This window comes from Lutjanus erythropterus, chromosome 12, assembly GCF_056507025.1.
Source record: "Lutjanus erythropterus isolate fLutEry1 chromosome 12, fLutEry1.hap2, whole genome shotgun sequence".
NCBI lineage: Eukaryota > Metazoa > Chordata > Actinopteri > Lutjaniformes > Lutjanidae > Lutjanus > Lutjanus erythropterus.
In genome coordinates, this window is record NC_139328.1 from 37,358,063 (window position 1) to 37,379,300 (window position 21,238).

The window sequence follows — 21,238 nt, forward strand, 5'->3', positions numbered from 1 at the left end:
TTCAAAAGTTGAGCTTTGATATGGTTTCATATTAATCCAGAAGAACAAAAGGGAATTAACATTAGGGCAGAACAATTTTGAAGAAATGTGCAATTGCAGTTACCATAGCTAGGGCTATCAACCTTTACATTTCTCTACATGTTGAAGGGTGTGCAGGAGGCTCTGAGAAGAACGATACTGTCATCTCTCAAAAACATGAAACACAAGCACATGTACATGCACACTAAACAGTGACTTATTAATAATATTTTGGGTGGCACAGTGGTGCAGTGGTTAGCACTGTCGCCTCACAGCACAAACGTTCTGAGTTTGATTCCCCCAGCTGGCTCGGGGGGTGGGGAGTTTGTGGCTGGGGAAGGGCCTTTCTGTGCAGAGTTGGCATGTTCTCCTTCTGTCCGTATGGGTTCTCTCCAGGTACTCCGCCTTCCTCCCACAGTTCAAAGACATGCAGCATAATAGGACAATTGATAAGTTGCCCTTAAGTGTATGTGTGAACGGTTGTTTGTCTCTATGTATCAGCCCCAAGATGAACTGCTGACTTGTCCAGGTTGTACCCAGTGTCAGCTGGGATAGGCTGCAGACCCCTGTGACCTGTCAAGGATGAGCAGTTATGGATGATGGATGGATCAATCATTATTTTGAGACAGTAAGTCATTATTTTGAGGTAATTTCACATTGCAGTGACTTCTTCTTCTTCCCCATTATATTGGCAGAAATGGTCCTCCATATGAGAGAATAGCACATATCCATCTGTCCGTTTCTAACAGAGACTCCTGCATTGTAGTTTATATACTTCTCTGATGCACCGCAGAATTACAGATAAACATCAGACTTTATGGTTAAAGAAAGTTGAAACATCTGTCTATATTTGCATGCTCTTTGTCTTTCACTCGCCATGAGCTCTTTCTCTGTCTGCTGTGAGAAGAAAATTCCCACGCCCATTAGGCTGTTCTGGTGTCTCCTACGGCACTCAGTGCCAGACGCACAGCACATGATGCATGTGTATGTAGCGACAAATTCACAAGACCCCCTGGTGGGTGAAGCCCCAGGCAACAGCCTACCTGTGCCATATGGTAAAACCACTTATGAGCAGCACCCTGACTCTTTAAAACTGAATGGAACACAAGCATAATCAGTATCGTTGGCTGTTATCTGCTATTATCTCCACTGCTGTTCAGTACAGTCATGTTTAATTTGAACATTTCGTTATTAGAGCCAATACTGTCTGCTCATTTCACATGATTTAATCAAAACTGCTTAAATCCAGCCCTCTGTTGTGTTTGGCTTGTTTTTACTGATTTGTAATAGATGTAATTAACACAGTGTTGTTTTACCAAATGAATAAAACCAAACAGTATAAATGTAGATATTTTCACATGACTGAGCAAATCAAATATTGTCCCACAGTTTCAACACTGAACTTTGATATCTCTCTCTACATTTTATTCTGTTTGCTAAGGAGATATTCTTATTTACTCTGTTGCCTCTCCACTTTTCTATTTTCCTTTTTGTCTCTACATTACAAGTGGGGTTTTATTGTTTCTTCTGGTCCTTGTTGTCTAACTGGATTACAAGTGACTCCTGCAGAGAGGGAGGACAAATTGTGTTAGAGTTGCCAGTTTTTCATCCATGTTGTGAAGACCCATGGAAATCAAAGATTGATGAGTTGAGCCTCGCAGATAACTGCTGCTGATGTACAAAGTTGCCCTGGTGATAATAAGCATATATAGAGCACATACTGTGCTGCTTGGTGGGGTCACAATATTCAGTTTCCTTATAGGTCCATAACAGCACGCCACTGTTGATGCGTGGGTGAGGGAGTCCACTCTTTGTGCAGTACAGCAGGTATGATAATTGCACCAACAAGGATGCATTTTTAAATCCAATTAAATCATGGTTTCACTTCATGTTGCACCAAACTTTTAAACTAGCTTCAAACTTAAAGAGAATTTTAAATGTTAAACTTTTTAAATGGCTGCCTTTTTGAGGTAAATTTAGGGAAATGATCAAGTTTCTTGAAGAAAGGAACTTAGTCAGTGTGACTATTTACAACTGCATTTACAACTGCACCAACAAGCATCCAGGTTTATGTGGCTAAAAGTACTATATGCAGCCCACATTGGCTATTTGCACCCTCATGTCAGAGAAAAACCATGATCTTTCCCTAAACCAGTGTTAATTTTGACAAGATTTTTTAATTTAATTTTCGTCTTAGTCTTATTATCTATTTCTCACATTTTAGTCTTTTGCTTTTGTTTTGTTTCAGTCAGTGGATCTCTTTTAGTCATGATTTTAGTCAATGCTTTAGTCACAATTTCAATCTCTAATTTTAGTCAGGCTTTTAGTCAAAATCTTTTTTGGGTCACTTTAAATTGTTTACTTTATTCAAAAATGCATATTCTTAATCATAAAAAAAACTAATTGAACTATTTAACATAAACTCACATAATCTTTGACTGTGTCATAGACGTCCAATAGAGTTTTATTTGTAGAAGACAAATACTGTGTATCAAAGTTTGACAGATCTGACATGAACAACTACTGAGTTACTGATGCTCAAACAACATTTTTACTACCATCCCTGATCATATGACTGAAAACTGAAATTAGAATTTAAAAAGCTAAATAATAAGTCAACTAAGTCTTAAGGCTAAGTTAACACTGTCTTCTAATTTCACGCTAGGCTCACATCCTAGTCTCGAGTGACAGAACTCCAGACCACGCTCTCTGATTAATTTAAATTCAGTTTACATCAATAAATTTGTATCTAATAAACGGAGATTAGTTTTTTAATTGTAGCTCTGCTTAATTTTAAATGTGGATTTACTTTTGGTCAACTCTGATTAGACCTGATGCAACCTAATCTAAGAGTACCAGAAGAGGTTTGTTACTGATCTAAGCACCCAGTCACATCAGAAAGTAGCACAGCAAAACTACTTTAAGTGAACCCTCATGAAATACTGCAAACCAGGTCATTTGGCAGCTTTCACACTGAGTCACCAACTGGACAATTATAACACAGCTAAAGGGAAAGTATTGCATTTCTGTAATGTTCAAGGACCCACAAGAGACAGATGAGTAAAGAATGGTTCAAATCAAAGCAACAGAGGAAACAGTATCTCTAAAAATAGGAGGAATTATCAGTATTTGCTATTGTATTAAATTGAAATGTTTCATTTGTGCAAACAGTCAAAGGGAATATGAGTGAAGCAGCCAGATATTTCAAAGGTGAAGAACAACATGTTCTCTCTGTAGGCAGTTCTGGAGATGGTTAAATTGTATCTGGGTGCACTGAACAGTTCACCGGGCTCAAGAGACCCGAAGTGTCTCTGGTTTGAGGTCGTAGCAGCAGGCCTGAACACTGATCTGGAGTAGACAGACTGAACAGAGCCCAGGACGGAGCCGGCTGAGCAGTAAACATGTTTGCACAAGAGTTAGATCCACCGCTCTGGTATTTATTCTGTTCCCAATTACTGTCATAATACACTCCCTGCAGGCTGCACATGATGAATATCAAAGGAATCACACATTCAGAATAAACAGATAACAACATTTACACTCACTCACTGATTCATGAAATTCAATCACTGGTTTGGGCCATCTTACATTTTAGCAATTTAATTGTGCATAAATTTCTATATTTGCAATACGTGTATTATAAGAATTGCAAAGACGTGTGCCAGAGGGCACACCATCTTTCTTCTAGGAATTAAGTTGACTTTGGACTTTCACAACATTAATCTAACCTGATAATCATGAACTCCCTAAGTTCTGGGCACAATTATAGAGTTATATTCTGATTCAGTTGTTTCCGCCACCACAAACAGATCCTGGCTTTAGGGTCCTACACAAACAGGGGAATGATTCGTTAAAACAACTGTGTATCGATGACATTTCCTGTTCTTCTGACCAACAAGCAATGACATTTCTGAATTCTGTTTGGATTTCTGCAAGTTGCAACAGTGTAGCTTTCTTTGATGATGAGGAGTTTTCTGAAGAGCCGCCAGATCATTTACTTTATTCATTCTTCAGAATCAGAATACAAGAAAGACATTTGAGTTTCTTTTTTCATTGCTTCCAATGTACTTACACAGTAATAAAAATATCATATATCACTCAGTCTTAAGAATTGGGATTGGGTTTTGAGGGGGCATGTTTTTTTTTCTCTTAAATTATGCTGGAAAATATATTTCAAAAGATTCATTTTGAGCCAAACTCCTCATGATTGAAGTTTTCATTAAATGTAGACTTTGTACAAACTTGACAAAATATCATGTCTTTGTTGATTTCACAGCATAGTTGTAGTAAGCAGCCATTTTATTGTTTAAAGCTGCTCAAAATTCACATTTTTAAACCATGTTTATAGGACACGTGTTTGAGACACATCTGATAGCAATATTATTTATGAAACTTTTCAAAAAATAGAAAGTTTACCAGTACTTGAGCAGTATTCCTGCCTTTTTTAAACCAGGAAGTGAAACAGGGGTCCTTTGGGTATAGCTAACCCTTTTTATGCCTGATTAAATCATGTTTTTGTAAAAATCTAACAGAGTTGAAGGGAACATGGTACACAACTTTGGGCTAACATTTTGTCAAAAAATACATTGTTTTAGATTTTGAAGGTGTTTAACACATTCTTCAATTGTTTGAAGTTGTTAATTCTTGTCTGAGACCACGCTGTTTTCTGACAGATCAGTTTAGAAATTAAAAACATTCAAGCAAACTAAAACATTTCATAAATTACATATACTGTATGTCATATATATAGAAAATCATATTGCAATGTGATCCACAATTTGTGTGAATGATCATTTTTGCATCATAATTCAGGTCACATTCAGCCATCCAATGCTTCCCATCGGGCCTGTAAAATGCAAAAAAAGGTTACTGCTCATGCAAACTACTACTACTACTATTTTCTTATTGCTGCCCTTTCACATTAAAGGCATTTCAGTGGAGAAACACGAGTTGACTTTTATTTTGAAATACATACAGGAAATGCAGTGTGTTTGTCACTAAGCTTAGCTTTACTACTGTCGTTTATCAATTGTGTGTCAACAAATCATGCCATTTTGAGCATTTTTTGGACAACAGACCAGTTTGAAATATTGCAGGGAGTAATAAAAGAGTCCGGAGCAGCCACAGTGAGCTGTTAGATGAAGAGCTGCAGGGAACAGGCTGCACACTTCTAACTTTGAAGTAATCAACTGCTTTCACTTTAACTGTTAACAGACTCATGATGTGTGCAACATCGAATTAGATCCTAGTTGCTCATTTAATGGCATCAATTTTTCATGACTTGCTAATTAAAACAACAGTAATTTAGTTTGTTTCCCCCCAAATACTGTGACCCGGTTCTACTGTTACCATCAGTAACTACAGGTGTGACATGCATGATGATGGTGCAACTGCATAATAGCATCAAAAGTGGTTAAATTTGATTAAGCCTTCCTCCTAATCAGCACTGTACTCTGCAATTACAGATTTTACCCATCAGTCCTCAGTGAACTGTCATCTTGGTGGAGCTCTGAGAACATTTAATAGTTAAATATATACTTATCATGGACTTCCCATGTTTTTAGAAGTTTGTTCATACTTATACAGGCAAAAACTAGCATTAATATTGTAATAAATTAAAAATATTAGATAATAATGGGCTAATTAGGTCTAAATAAATGCAATTTCTTTTCTTGGAAAGTCTGTTCCCCCACAGTATCTGCTTCTACAGACTTTGGACAAATGTAGTTGAAGACCCCATGCAATACACTATTTATACTTGTGACATGTTAAACCTGACATGAGTGGAAAAGCCACTTGAAATATGCACTACATCCATCTGCTCCACTACATGGAGAGCCATTTTGTTGCAGGTCAGAGTACTCCTACCCACCATGATCAAAACGTGTCAGAGTAAAGGCTACCTCTTACTCTGCGCTCAGCCAGAGTAAAATGTCCTATAAATAATAAACTGTATAATGGCTGGTGATTACGCCTGGCCAGAGGATGAGGTACTCCTGCTCTACAGCAGATAGGAAGGTAATTATCTACATCTATAGAAGCAAACAGGATAGCTGAGGACTAGTCGGACTGCGAGAGAGAAACAATATCCTAGATAATGATGCTTGTGATTGACAATGTGTAGATTGCAGGTATGAATAACAGAGCACAGTACCTCTGAGAAGAAAGTTTATTTGAAATACCAAATGAACTCAATCTAGTGGCATATGGTGCATTAATATGTTGCATGTTACTGCTGTAGTTATTACACTAGTATAACTATAATTATAATGTCAAACAAGAGTTTAATACTAATTTGTCAGAAAGGTCAAGATTTATTAGGGATCCACTCAGTTTCTCAGGAACACACGCAAATGACCATCTGTAGGTGTGGGGCCACTCTACATTGAAAACCTGTCAACATCACTGTCGATAATGCAATAGTGTGTCATTAAAGCCCCACTATTAAATATTATGAAATCAATGATGGATCAAATGATCATGTACATTCATGGGTGCCTAGATATAGTAAAAGTGGGTGTGTGAAATTGGTATGGCATAAAAAAGTTTACTTACACCTGATGACCAATAAAGTTGCTCTTTCACTAAGTTTATATTGACACAAATGACACAAATAGGTACCAATAACTGCAAACTGCGGTTAAAAAGTTAATAAGCTCATGATAAGCCTGATCGGATGTTAACAACATAGCTATAGGTTTGACAACACAAGAAAGCTTTGGAATGTTTTAGCAGTTTCCTTGTGTTATGATGTATACATATATAAATGATTTTACTGGATAATACTGTGTTTGTGGCAGAACTTGAGCCATGATGTGTCAGAGCAAAGTTACTGCAATGGTAAAAAGTGCAACACCAACATTCCCCCCATCCGAAAACCTGTTGAAATTTTCAAGCAGGAGGCAATGTGCTTGTTCTGTTGTTGCCTGCCTTCAAGGCCATGTTCCCACATGGTGATATCAGGCAAGAAGGTGTTCTTCCATAGATTCAACATGGCTTTACGGGGGGTTCCATAGTGTAATGGTTAGCACTCTGGACTCTGAATCCAGCGATGGGAGTTCAAATCTTGGTGAGACCCACTCCAATTCTTTGTGGACCATCATGCCAAAGGGCTACAGGTCCCCCTTGACAGAAACGTGTTTGTTGAGGTGCCAGTGTTAGATCTCAAAAAGCCAGTTGGTCTCTCAGGCATGATAGTGCCATGAAATATGTTGATGCTACTGACCGGGAAGGAAAAGAGTGAAATGTTGCTCACTTTCTTGATGCTTGCACGCCTTTAAATTCTGTCTTCTTCCACCCGCGAATATGACGTTTCACTGCCAGTGTTAGATCTCAAAAAGCCAGTTGGTCTCTCAGGCATGATAGTGCCATGAAATACGTTGATGCTACTGACTGGGAAGGAAAAGAGTGAAATGTTGCTCACTTTCTTGATGCTTGCACGCCTTTAAATTCTGTCTTCTTCCACCCGCGAATATGACGTTTCACTGAGAATTGAACTCAGATGGCTGCATTTACAGTCTGGAGTGCACATTATTAGGAGGCCAGTATGTACCATCAGAAGCACTTGTGGGTCACTGGAATAGCTTTGGAACCCCCCCCACCCCACCCCACCACACCCACAGCCTTCCGACGTGGGACTGGCGTGAGCCGCGTTGTTGACATTACAAACTAATTTCAGAGGAGCGTGCTCTCACATGCCTGGCCAACACAGCTCCTTTCTGGATGACACAGCATTCGTGGCAAAAATTGAGCCATGAAATGTCACAGCACTGTCACTACAGCATTCTACATGGTAACATATTTACTGTACTTGCTAATATTTGTGGAATTTTCCAGGGGGACTGGGATGTAAGCAGTCAGGATGGCCAAGCAGTCCAAGGCGCTGTGCTAAGCTGGGGAACACTTGGCCGTCAAAGAGGGGGAAGAAGGGGGGAGGAGGGGGAAGAAGGAAAGAAAGAAGAAAAGAGAGAAAAGGGGGAAAAAAGAGAAAAAAACAAAAAATTGGCCAGTCTTATATCCATATCTATGCATTTTTAGCTACCTGAATACAAAAAGGAAGCTCTTGTGAAAATATACTTATTTATATAAACAATTTCTTTGTTATTGGTATTATTAGTGGTATTAAATATTAATATTAATAGTATTAAATTCATTATTAAAATGACTGCTTTCCTAAAACAATCACCTGTTGTGTCATTATTATCATTATCATTATTATTATTATTATTATTATTGTGGTTGTTGTTGTTGTTGTTATGATGATGATAATTATTATTGTTTATGCTGTTTTTCACAATCTGTCAAAAAACACCAACTTCTGCATTTGCTGTTCACCAGCTTTGCTTGTTCATAGAAAAAAGAAGCAAAGAAACACTTTTGATAGCTTTAATTAAAAATCACCACAAAAATACAGCACTATCTAACTAACAACACTATTTCAAAATACAACTATTTACAGTAAAAAAACAAAAATATGTCAAAAATATATTAAAAAACACTTACAAAACTATTTACAGAACAACTACTACTACAATTATTAACTATTTACAGTATATTACACATCATTATTTATCAGACCTCTTCCTCATTTTGCAAACACTCATCTTTGGAGAGAGATTCTGACTGTGGGCAATAGACCCTTCCACGGTACTGGCTGTGGCCAGTGTCAGCTGTACGGAACTGGCCACACTTTTTACATGTATTTGCCTCCACAGATCGCCTGTAAGGCTTCTTTAGAGAAGCTGGGGTGGCTGCAGCTTGACCTGTGGTGGTAGGTGGACTGGGTTGTGGGGTGGTGGCCTGAACTAGAGGGACAGGAAGGACCACTGGTACAAATCTTACACTTTGACCTGCTGGTGTAAGGACGGGGACTGGTGCTCGCAGTATGAAAGACACGCCCTTTGGTATGATGGGACGTGGAAGCTGACTTGAGGCTGTCTTCCTCTGTTGCGCCTGGCTGGCTGTACTCTCGTACTCTCTGGCAGCTGGTACTGATGCTCCTGTTGTGCCGGTGTTGGTTGAGCAGGGAGCACTCTTGCTTCCTGAAGGGGCTCTGCAGACTCAGGGAGGTCTGTTGGCACTGAGGAGCCCTGAAGCAGCACAGAGAGCTCCTGATTCTTCTGCCTGTTGTTGTGCCACTGGATGAGGGTGTTCTGGTTTACCTCAACCAGCTGAATCTCTGTAGCCTGCATCACCAGAGAGTTACAGACAACAAGCTGCCTGATCTTCCGGTAATCCCTCAAAATTAGGGACCACCTTGAATCTGCCCCTTTCCCTTTCCTGACTGGGTTTGGGTGAATGAAGCACAGTCTAATGAAAATGCACTCCACCAACTGGCAGCAGTCAGGCCATTGTGCAGGCGCACTACTTGCACCTAGCACACAGCGGGTGGTGCTCTCTACACGAGGCGTTTGTTTGGGCTTCTTGTGGATTCGGAATCGTCCACTCAAAAGTCTTTTCTGGTGACGAGCCACATAAACCACCCGTTGCTTGTCATAGTCATCCAGGCTCTGCCACAGGCTAATAATTGTGCTGGCCTGCTGATTGCTGAGGAAGAGAGAAGTCTGGTCCCAAAGCCCCACCAAGTACTCAGCCAGGTTGTCCACATGCTGGGACCCAGGTATATTTTGGTGGTTGACAGCCTGTACAAATGATGAAGTGGTTTAGAAAATAGCAACAAAAAACCTTCACTGATATATTAAATTGACCACACTAACACTTACCGAATCTTCCTCTTCCATCTGTGTATCCACTCCAGCCTCAGAGGATGAACCAGAGGATGGACTGGATGCACCAGAGGCCACTGCAGAACTGCTGGGAGCAAGACTGGATGTGCTGGCAGCTGAGGTTGAAGTGTGGGGACCCAGAGTGGATGAGCTGGGGGCTGCACAATATGTGGAAAAAAAACACTGTGATTATTTTGACAGATCCCGTGATTGTGATATGATTCACAAAACACAAACTTTGATTTTTGCCAAAAAAGCCCTGAAAACTAATTTTTTTTAACATCTGTTTGTAGAACAGGGCATCTCTGCAGCACTACAGTATTTCATTATAATGATGCTTTTGTCCTTTTTCAATAAAATGCAGCATCTACAGTTTAGATATTGTAATACTGCATTAGATAAGATTTCAATGACTTGTTCAGCCATACCGGGAGCAATGGTAGTTGTGCTGGTTGTCACTGCAGATGTGCCAGGAACCAGGGTGAATCTGCTGGGAACCGTGGTTGACGTGGAGGGAGCTGTGGTGGCAATGCTGGAGGGGGTTGAGGAGACTGGAGCCTGAAGACCTTCCAGGTCCAGCATTGTGGGGTCGTCCGTGATATCGGAGAAGCCCTCATCTTCCTCCATGTCATCCTCCACGTCATGTTCCTCAATTAATTGAGCGGTCTGCTCTGAATCAGGGTGCATATCCTGCAGTGCCTGGCCAGTCTGCCGGAACAGATACTGCACCACTATGAGCTCTCCTGAAACAAAAGAGGTCAAGTGGATAACTTACAAAAGTAAATAAAAGATTCAAAAACCAAGCTGAATAACTGATGTGTTTATAAATGCTTATCTGTATAACGTGAGGGTGGACAGAACTCTGGTACCACCTTCCTCCCGAACAGCTTCTCATAGTTGCTGTTCACACAGTGAAGCAGGTCACCTGAGTAGCGGCGCAAGGAAGATGGTCCAGTAGACAGGGCAGCACGACCGCGGTCCTGGTTCCATCTGTGCAGGCCCTCCAGCAGATAAATCTGAAAATTCAGGCTGTTGGCACTGCTCCCTAGAAGTACATTATCAAATATTACATTACAAAATATAGAGCTGCAATGATTAACCAATTATTAGTGAATTATTAATCACCAACTATTTTGATAATCAATCAATCGGTTTGAGTATTTTTTTTTAAGTAAGAAAGTCAAAGTCCAGATTGTTAATATTTTCTTTTTTCTTTACTCCTCTCTGACTTTAAACTAAATATCTTCACAATTTTCTAAACATTTTATAGCAAAAACAACTGTTAATCAATTAATCAGGAAAATAATAGACCGATTGATCGACTATGAAAATAATTGTAAGCTGCAGCCATGATAAAATATTCTTAAACCTTTCAACACATGAACCGACATGACTGACAGATACAAACCTGGTATGAAGCGGTTCTGATGTAGATGAAAAGACTCTAAGGATGTAGAGCCTCTGGCACATCTGTAGGTGGGTAACCGCACTCCTCCTTTTGTGAGCTCCCCTGTTTTGGCGTACAGAGCAACACCTGGCAGGTCCTGGATGCACTTAATGTGTTTTTTCTGGACACGCCAGATGTGCTCCATCCTCTCCCTGTCAAACAGGGGAACTCCAAGGGAGTCATTGCCACTGGGCCCCATGAGTCCCCGCAGAAGCTCCTCCAGCAGCTCAGCGGTGGTCTCCTCACCGCGGGTCCTCCTCCAGCAATGGAGAGCCAGTTCCTCCCTGGACAGATGTCTGTTGATGTCACCATCAGTAGGGGAAGACGGGCCCTGGGATTGAAGCTGCTGTTTTTTTGCTTCGCGCAACAGAGCTAAATCAGCTGCATCCCACTCAAATACGCACGCTGACAGGCATGATATAAAAGGTGGGTACAGCTGATGAGCATCTGTTGAGCATCCCAGAGCAATTCGGCACATAAAGTGCCAGATATCCAGCCTTACTGTAAGGTCTGGCCACCCACTGAATCTGGTCTTCAGCTTGGTCTCCCCTGCTTCTGCACAGCAGCCACAGTCCACATACAGGGCTACAGGGGGCTCCACACCAGCCTGCTGGTATCTCTTCACCAGGTCTGCTGCCATCATGTCCAGACCAGCTCCCTCCTGAGCAGTCAGCACACTGATGAGTATCTGACCATGCTCATTTCCCACAGAGGTGAGCCAGAGTGCTGTCCCCTTGGCTGTACCAGCAAGCTTTTTGGTGATCTAAAAAGAGCATACAATTAGTAAGATCTCTGCAAACATGCTTCAGAAATACTGAATATAGGAATAATTAATAATTGTCTAATATCAGCAGCCCATTTTAAAGAACAAAGATTGGTTAACCTTTTTGGTGGAGACAATTTTTAGAATGGTGCCATAAGTGGATGTTATTCTGGCCTTGATTTCCTCCAGCCTTGTCAAAATGTCCTGGCTGTAAACGGAGAGGAGCCACTTACAGCTCGGCACCACAGCAGACTCTGGAGGCTCTGGGATGGTCATGGACACCAGTCCGGGACGCTGGAGGAAGTCCATACACTCTGTCATGTACCGTGCTACACGATGCAGCCACTCCTCCGTATGGTTCTCCCTCAGCTGTTTTAAAACCCGTGTTGGGCTGTTACCCAGGCCTCTTTCCCGCAGAAGACGGATCACCCGGATGTCACACGCAAACCTTGGTAATAGACAGATATATCAGTGAGAATGTTTGACATAATTTAAATTTGACAAAGCAGGAGAGAGAAGAGATGTTACTCACTTTTGCGTAAGGATGACCCGAAATTCTGATCTGTGAGCCAAGTCCAGTTGTGTGAGGACAGTCTGGCTCCAGGACACGTGGGAGCATCTACATTTGGTGCAGGTTAGAGTCTCTGTCACCATATTGTAGATCCTGTCCACATCCAGGACCCGCCGTGCCCTCTTGTGCACCCCGGCTCCTGTAAGCTAGTGCCGTCCACAGACAGGGTTGGGACAAACCACCTTCACATTCCATAATTTGTAAGGCATCCAGACAAGAAGTGGGTGGGCAAAAAAGTGGTCTGGAGCAGGAGCCTGGTGGTACAAATGGCTTGGCTGTGGTGGAAAGTACCAGAGCTTTAAATTGTCCTGAATTGACCTGACTTCAGCACGGTCTTCATAATCCAGTCCTCAGGTGGCAAGCCCTCTGACCACAAACGGGGAAGCTGAGGTGTCAAAGCTTCAGGTGTCTCTGTCCTGGACTCAGCAGCCTTTGCAATAATAAAACAATACACAAACATACTCAATACAGATAAAAAAAAAACACTGCTGCTGATCTACACAGTATAAAATTTAATATTAAATTACTTACTGACACAGTGGCACTGGCTACCATGGGGCCAACGACAGGTGCTGAAGCTGGAACATCTGTCTGTGGAGCTGGAGCCTGTTATAGTTTGATAAGGTATATACTCACATTGGTTAAAAAAATCATAGCATTTCAAACACAATCAAATCTAGACAAATACTTCATGCTCCACATGAAACAATATTAGCATGCTTTCAAGTGTAATTTCTGATTTGAATTGTTTGTAATGCTCTTAATAATTTTAGGGAAAATTGTATCTAAAAATACAAATACTTTAGCTGTATTTGAAAAATTTGAAAAAAGTTACATGATTACTCACTGAGACAGCAGTGCTGGCTGGAGAACTGGTACATCCATCCATCAGTGGGGTCGGTGACTTGGCTCTGTAAAGTATTCAGTCCAAGTTATTTGTATTAATCACACAATTTAAACAGTTGCTATTTGATCTCCATTTACCTGGGACACCCTTGTGGCTCTGCTGAGATTTGGCTTCGCAGCAGCAACATGAGCACCACCAAATCTTGGTTTTGTAAACTGAAAGGTAATAAAGCCATGTCATGAGAGGATTATATTGTAAAACTACCATTCAGTGAACAAACTATCAAATATTCTTTGTCACTTTATGAGTGTCAGATACCATTGACAAATTCAGCAAAGGTCGCTGCTTCTGGCCCTCTGCTCCCAGCACTTTCCCAAGAGCTGCACTCTGTTGCGCAACAGCTCCTTGGACTGGCCCCGCTGCAGCAGTTTGTTGCCCCACGGTGCTCTGGACAGAACCCACAGTGCTCTGGACAGAACCCACGGTGCTCTGGACAGAACCCACGGTGCTCTGGACTGTCCCCACTGCAGCAGTTTGTTGCCCCAGGGTGCTCTGGACTGTCCCCGCTGCAGCAGTTTGTTGCCCCAGGGTGCTCTGGACTGTCCCCGCTGCAGCAGTTTGTTGCCCCAGGGTGCTCTGGACTGGCCCCGCTGCAGCAGTTTGTTGCTCCACGGTGCTCTGGACTGTCCCCGCTGCAGCAGTTTGTTGCTCCACGGTGCTCTGGACTGTCCCCACTGCTGCAGCAGTTTGTTGCCCCAGGGTGCTCTGGACTGTCCCCACTGCAGCAGTTTGTTGCTCCACGGTGCTCTGGACTGTCCCCACTGCAGCAGTTTGTTGCCCCAGGGTGCTCTGGACTGTCCCCACTGCAGCAGTTTGTTGCCCCACGGTGCTCTGGACTGGCCCAACTGCTGCAGCCTGTTGCCCTGCAGACCCCTGAACAGTACTTGCTCCTGTTGGCTGTTGTTCCATGGCACAGTAAAAACATCACTAATTAGTCTGTATATTGATATGCACACACAGACACACACACACACACAGACACACACTACTTTAATCTTTAATTTATCAGTGTTACCTTCTGAGTGTGGAATCCACACATGCACTTCCTTACTTGTCCAAACAAGGATGTCTGTCCAGGCGTCTGCATCGGACATTTCTCAATCTAAAAATGATAGTTGTACATTTGATGGAAATACACATGCATATTCATTTGTGGAATTTCAGTGTCTAATGTACATTATTTGCTTATTAAATGTTTATTAACTCACAGGATCCTAGCCTCTTATTATATTCGATCCAATTTATGATGAGTAAAATGAATTGCGCCATGAATGTTCTCACACCTTTTGATACAGCTCGTACCACTTCTTCTGTCTGGGAGCTGGCCTGTTTCCTTCACCTGCAGGCCAGGCCCCAGTGCTGGCAAACTTCCTCAGGCGGGACATCCACTCTGAGTCTGCCATCGCCTTGTGTGATTTTGTTTTTGAAGACATTGCCTTTGGTGACATAAATGCAGGAACATTAGATGCATAAAAACAGGTACTGAAACATGAAAGCCAGACCATCAGCCTTGTAATATTCTAATAATCCTATGAAAAAAAGTGACATACACTGCATAGGCTATATAACAGAGCTTATGAATTAACCTGAATTCCATTACTAATATGTATTCTTATAGTGTGTGGTGGAAAATATCATGAATTTGAAAGGTTGTTATTTACCTTCTTAGGGAATTATTTTTTCTTTTTTTACATAGACTGAATTATATGGCGTTTCACATAACCAGGGATGTACAGTAAACTCGTCTATCCACCTCTTTGAAATAAGAGATTACTCGTTTATTTTCAGACCAACCGTATCAATGAGTGAGGAGAAACAAGAAAGGTAAATTGCAGTTTACTCATCTCACTATTTACCACTAAACCCTTGCATAAAACGAGTGTAATACTGACGTTTTTATTATATTAGACCTACATTTTTGTGTTCTCCGGAGGGTTAGAAAGGCCTAACCTTACTCCACTGCTAAGTTCAAACTAGTATTAAGGCCACCCGACTGTAATACAGCAACAGGGAGGCTAACTACCGTTAATAACACATACACGCGACGACCGTAGCCGACCCGATTAAACAAATATGAACTAATCAGGCGAGTACGACAGTTTATCATAAGCAAGACTGACATTAGTCTGGAAAGCCAAAATGAATGAACGCAAGGCTGAAAGGCAAAGTGACGAAAGTTACAAAACCGTATTCGTGCGACAGCGACCGGCAATATAGCCGATATAGCCAATTACATGTGAAATGACATGACTGGGCAGAAATATGAGCTTCGGAGTCAAAACATTTGATTCAAAACATAGTATTCATAGCCGACCAGAAGCTAGCTAGCTAGCTAGCTAAATCGATATGACAGCATGGCTCAATAGGTAAAACTGCTTCTGTACTACAAGTTTAGTCATATACAGCACTGTAATAAATATGTAAACACTCACCGTGTCGTTTTGAGTAACTTTTTGGGTAACTTTCGACGTCTTCTTAGCCTTGACAGCTCCAAAATCACTCTCCGACTCACGCCCCCTCTCGGAAAAAACCCACCTTCTGCTCCAACATTTCTCTGCCGTGATTCGTCAGAAAATCCACCAACATGATTGGTCGTTGAATGTTGGAGTGAGAAACGCTATTGGCTGAATCTCTCCAATATTGGAAATGTTGGACGGACGAATCTGCACTCAGGTCACAGTCTCCACTGGAGGCCTGGGTTCGAATCCCACTCCTGACATGTGGACTCTTCCAACAGCTCCCTGTAACACGATACTGGCAAAGGAAAATGAGCAATTCTCTGTATGTTTGGGAACAGGCTTGAGGCAAAATGCACGGGAGCAGATTCTGCTTTCTGACACACTCATTCAACTTCATATGTGGCTGCTGGCCCTCTTCCCCAGGCATTCTGATACTTTGCAGGCAGCAGAAGCAGTTGTTGTTGTTGCTGACACTAAAATAACAGTATTGTCAGCGTACATTTGTAACCCACTTATTGTGCAGCATACAGAGATGTTATTAACATCAAAGCTAAACAACAAAGGTCCAAGCAGTGATCCTTGTGGTATGCCCATTTTACTTTCACAACATTCAGATTTCATATGACCAAAGGTGACCAGTTGACTCCTCTAAGAATTAAACCATGTTTTTGCTTGAGAAAAGAAACTTAGTTCATTTGTATAGCAGGAAGTTGTGTTTGACAGTATCAATGGCCTTTTTCAAGGCCTTAAAAAGTGCAACACAAACATTCCCCCCCATCCACAAAACCTGTTGAAGTGTGCTTGTTCTGCTGTTGCCTGCCTTCAAGGCCATGTTCCCACATGGTGATATCAGGCAAGAAGGTGTTCTTCCATAGATTCAACATGGCTTTACGGGGGGTTCCATAGTGTAATGGTTAGCACTCTGGACTCTGAATCCAGCGATGGGAGTTCAAATCTTGGTGAGACCCACTCCAATTCTTTGTGGACCATCATGCTAAAGGGCTACAGGTCCCCCTTGACAGAAACATGTTTGTTGAGGTGCCAGTGTTAGATCTTAAAAAGCCAGTTGGTCTCTCAGGCATGATAGTGCCATGAAATATGTTGATGCTACTGACTGGGAAGGAAAAGAGTGAAATGTTGCTCACTTTCTTGATGCTTGCACACTTTAAATTCTGTCTTCTTCCACCCGCGAATATGACGAATATGACGTTTCACCGCCAGTGTTAGATCTCAAAAGGCCAGTTGGTCTCTCAGGCATGATATTTCAAAGGATGCAAATATATTAAAATATTATACACTGCACCTTGAATGATCCACACCACTAAAAACAATCCATCACATTATGAAGTGCATTAACCAGAATAACTGTATTTAAAGTGTTTTACAAATCAACCAAAAACCCTCAAAAGCAATTTAAAACCAAGATGTTCAAATATTTATAAATTATGCACAAAAAATCCCAATCCAGTCCACACTTAAATTAATGCCCTACACAAATTTCCACTCAGGATTTTCTTTTAGTTTAAAAATTGATTGAGTTCATCAAAAAACTGAATCTATTGACTGCTGAGTTAATGATGAATGACTGGTTTGAGTGAACAGCTGATTGAGGAAGAGGGAGGAAGCGATCCAGGTGTTTTGAAGGTTGGCAGAGTTCATGGAGAAGATGCAAATGAAATGTCTTAAAAGGGATTAAATGACCTTACTTTGTTTTTAAACGGCACTGAGCCTGCTGCTCCGTTTGTGCCTCCTACTCTCTCCTCTCCTGCTCTCCTGACTGAATGAAAGATATGGGGAGTGAACTGAATGGTGGTGTGAACTAGGAATGAATGGGTGAGTTAATCGTGGATGGGTGTGCGAGTGGGTGTATCCAGGAGTGTGTTCAGGTGTTGCAGTCCTGATGCTGTGGAAAATCCAGGTTATGACATCATGTACCCACTTTGGTTTCTGTTCAGTTCACCGAACTGTGTTTTGTGCTGCCTTACCTGCTCAAGCCCCTGTTCCTCATGTGTGAAAATGAAGGTCATTACCCACTGTTCCTGGTTTCCCGGGTGTTGCAGGTGGGTCTTATTACTGCCCGTTACAGTTTCTTGAACTGTGAATAAGTGCAAAATAAAGATCAACATCCTGTCTGTCCACATTTCAAATGTAATGTCTTTCCTGGACACAAATCATGGTGAAAGCTCACATGCTGACAAAGCAATGCAGAACATTTGTGATGTACCTTACATATAAAACAAATCAACATTTTTGTGGATACATATCATCTCATATACCAACATGCAACAGGCTTGCTCTGCACTCCTTGACACTGGGACTTTCCTTGGCACTTTCCACACTGATGTTGACACCACTGTTTGGATAAACACATAGAAACTGTTGAGGGATTCATGGTAGTTCACACTGAAGATGAAGTGTTCCATGAAAAGCTTGTCAAAGGCTGCCAGGGATGGCCTTGTTGTCAATGACAACATAGAACCACAGGAGAAAGGGCCATCCAGGTACCAAACTTCAAAATAAGGTCTCAACACTGGCTCCTATCTGTAACAAAAACATAAGAGAGAAATCATAAGAAAACATTCACATGTCCCACTAAACTACTAAAAACAAATATGCCCCAAAAGAAGCGGTGGCAGAACAATGGTGTAAAAAGCACTCTAAAACATGGCATTCCCTCTGATATCTCACAACATGGTCGACTGCTTGATATGAGCTGATGTTAGCACTCTTCTTGTGGCCTTTTGAGGTAGGGAGACGTAGGTGAATCAACAGTAGAATGCTTGACAGATCACTGTCCCAGCCTAGGGGCAAAGTAAGTATGAGAGCAGTATGAGAGCAAAAAAAGGCTTGTCAGAACCATTTACAACTAAAAACAGACCTGAATAAATCCAGATCATGTCTGAGACAAGATTTAAAGTTTTCAGATTCTTGTAAGTAAATAAAATATTTTAAAGAGATGAGCCACACTTACCAGAATAATTGACTTTTGCTGTGCAGAAAAGATAGTGATGGGAATTACGGCTCTTTTTAGAGAGACAGTTCTTTTGGCTCGGCTCACTAAAGAGAGCCGGCTCTTTCCGCTCCCAAGTGGCTCCTCAGATTATTTGTTGCTTGAATGAATTTATTACTAAAAACAATGTAAAATTATCTGTAAAATGAATTACTAATGTAAAAAAAAAACCCATACATTAGATCAAATGTTTTTTATTTATATACTCAGTATACTCAACATGGAGCAGGGTGCTACAAAAAATAAATTATAAAGTACAAAAATAAAGATACATCTCAATTAGACAAAAAGGTCCAATCTCTGATTGTATGTATATTATTTATAAACGTTTAACTATTTACAGTGAAACAACCCAGACAAGCCTAGAGAATCACACAACAAAATATAAATGAAAAGGCTGTTTGTGGAGCCTGCTCCATATGAGATCTTCACCTTGCACAGTCTACACTCTGCCTTTGAACTGTCTATGACATTGAAATGCATCCAGATTTTACTGCGTTTCCTGCTGTCACTCATTAGGTGCGTTCGAGATGAACTGCGCCTCGCCTGGAGACCAGACGAGATCAGGCGGCCACTCCACAAGGTGGAGACAAAAAGCTGCGGTCAAGTCGGAGTTTCCAGCAGACTAAACAAGAAGAGACAGTAACATCCTGTTAGATCACCTGTAGACTACCTGAAGTTCACAGACCACGTTAATAGCTGAAGAAATGAAGTGCGCTCTTGATCGCTGATTGAAATTGAAATAGAAGAGATCCCCCCTTCTGTTACATGTAAAGTACTTTGAAACTGTTCATTTGATAAGTCACATATAAAAAGCTGGATTTAATATTATGAGCCACAAGATATCTGCTTGTTGACAGATTAAAACTTCACTGCACAACATCGGACTAAAATATCCAGTGGTAAATATCACAATAACACAGAAAATTACACAACACGTGTTGTTTGTTGTCAAAATTAAGAGCCAATTAGAGCCTGTCAGTTCATCGATCAGGTGACAGCCAGGCTCTCACAGTCGGTGGAGAGCAGCTGTGGTGCCTGGCTCTGAAAACAGTGACCACCTCGATCTCCTGAGGTTATCATTGCCCATGTGTGCATGATGTCAGAGCAAGTCAGGATTAGGGATGCAACGATTATAGATTTTGATTATACGATTATAGCCTGAGGAATAATCACGGTTTCACGATTATCACGATTATTATGCATTAATTAATTTCACAACACTACTAATGAACTAATGGATAAAATCACATGAACATTCTTTAGAGATTTTAATGTGTCATTTACTGCTGTCAGAAATAACACAGTAATCAAATAATACAGTACAAAATAATAAATAAACAAAAAATCTGTCTGTTTCTTCTGAATTAAATAAAAGTAAACATGCATGTCAGTATTTCCCTTTTGAACAAAACAAATGGAGTCAAAGGCTGCAGGACGTCTGTCTGCACGGCTCTTTTGATCAAAAATATCACAACATTATTTAGTATTTTCAGTTTGTGTATTCTTTCTACATTTCTTTTGGATCTGAGTCGTGAACTTAAAATCATGGTGGAAAAATTTTTGAAATAAAGTATTTTAAGTATTATTATTATAAATAATAATTTCCCAGGGGAAAATGTTACTCATGTGGGTAATAAACTTAAGTGTTATTGTCATCAGCTGTCATCTATGTCTAATTTTATAATTCATTTTAAATAATCTATTTTCAATAATTAATCTAATTTTACATGTGGCCTGATTAAATCCTGTCTGTTATGTTTGTTTGAAGTTTTATAACAATAATAATAATAATAATAATAATAATAATAATAATAATAATAATAATAATGGATTACATTTATATAGCACTTTATCATAGACAAGCACTTCACCAAGTTTTAGTAAAAATAATAGAAATAAATTGAAAACACCACTTTTGCTGTATTAATAATAACTGAAATGCAATTAATTAGATCCCATGGTAGAGTGCTGGAACTTTTCAAGTTAGTGTTTTACACCTGGTATATTAACCCACAATGCTTAGCGTTTACTCAACACAGACAGGAAGAAGCAACCTGTAATGTTGACTGAAGTCCTTGAGAGGAGCACTTTTGTCTTCCATAGACAGACGAGCCACTTTGCTGCTGTTTGTTTACGCTGAACTGAAAGCTCAACTCTCACCGCTATGCCACTGATTGTAAGTGACATGTTTATATTTAACTCCCTACCAACTCAATGTTTCATTAGGTAACTTGCCACTAACGTAATTTAACTCAGTTATTATGTGTTACCTTTACTTTGGCGTGTAAAGCTGGGTGGTGATCCTGCAAATGCTGCATCAAGTTAGATGTGTTTG

The 21,238-nt window shown here is 40.8% G+C and overlaps 2 pseudogenes across 2 annotated transcripts; both read right to left on the bottom strand.

Annotated features, from left to right (window-relative positions):
- Window positions 1-9,777: 9,777 nt before the first annotated feature.
- Window positions 9,778-12,274, bottom strand: LOC146318434 (uncharacterized; annotated as a pseudogene). The gene is made up of 5 exons (XR_014771668.1): window positions 12,074-12,274; window positions 11,152-11,953; window positions 10,600-10,788; window positions 10,172-10,513; window positions 9,778-9,901 (listed from the first exon to the last, which is right to left on the bottom strand). The product of XR_014771668.1 is annotated as an uncharacterized LOC146318434 (transcript).
- A 207-nt stretch (window positions 12,275-12,481) lies between these two features.
- LOC146318435 (uncharacterized) lies at window positions 12,482-15,516 on the bottom strand (annotated as a pseudogene). The gene is made up of 4 exons (XR_014771669.1): window positions 14,715-15,516; window positions 14,447-14,533; window positions 13,855-14,328; window positions 12,482-12,832 (listed from the first exon to the last, which is right to left on the bottom strand). The product of XR_014771669.1 is annotated as an uncharacterized LOC146318435 (transcript).
- Window positions 15,517-21,238: the final 5,722 nt, after the last annotated feature.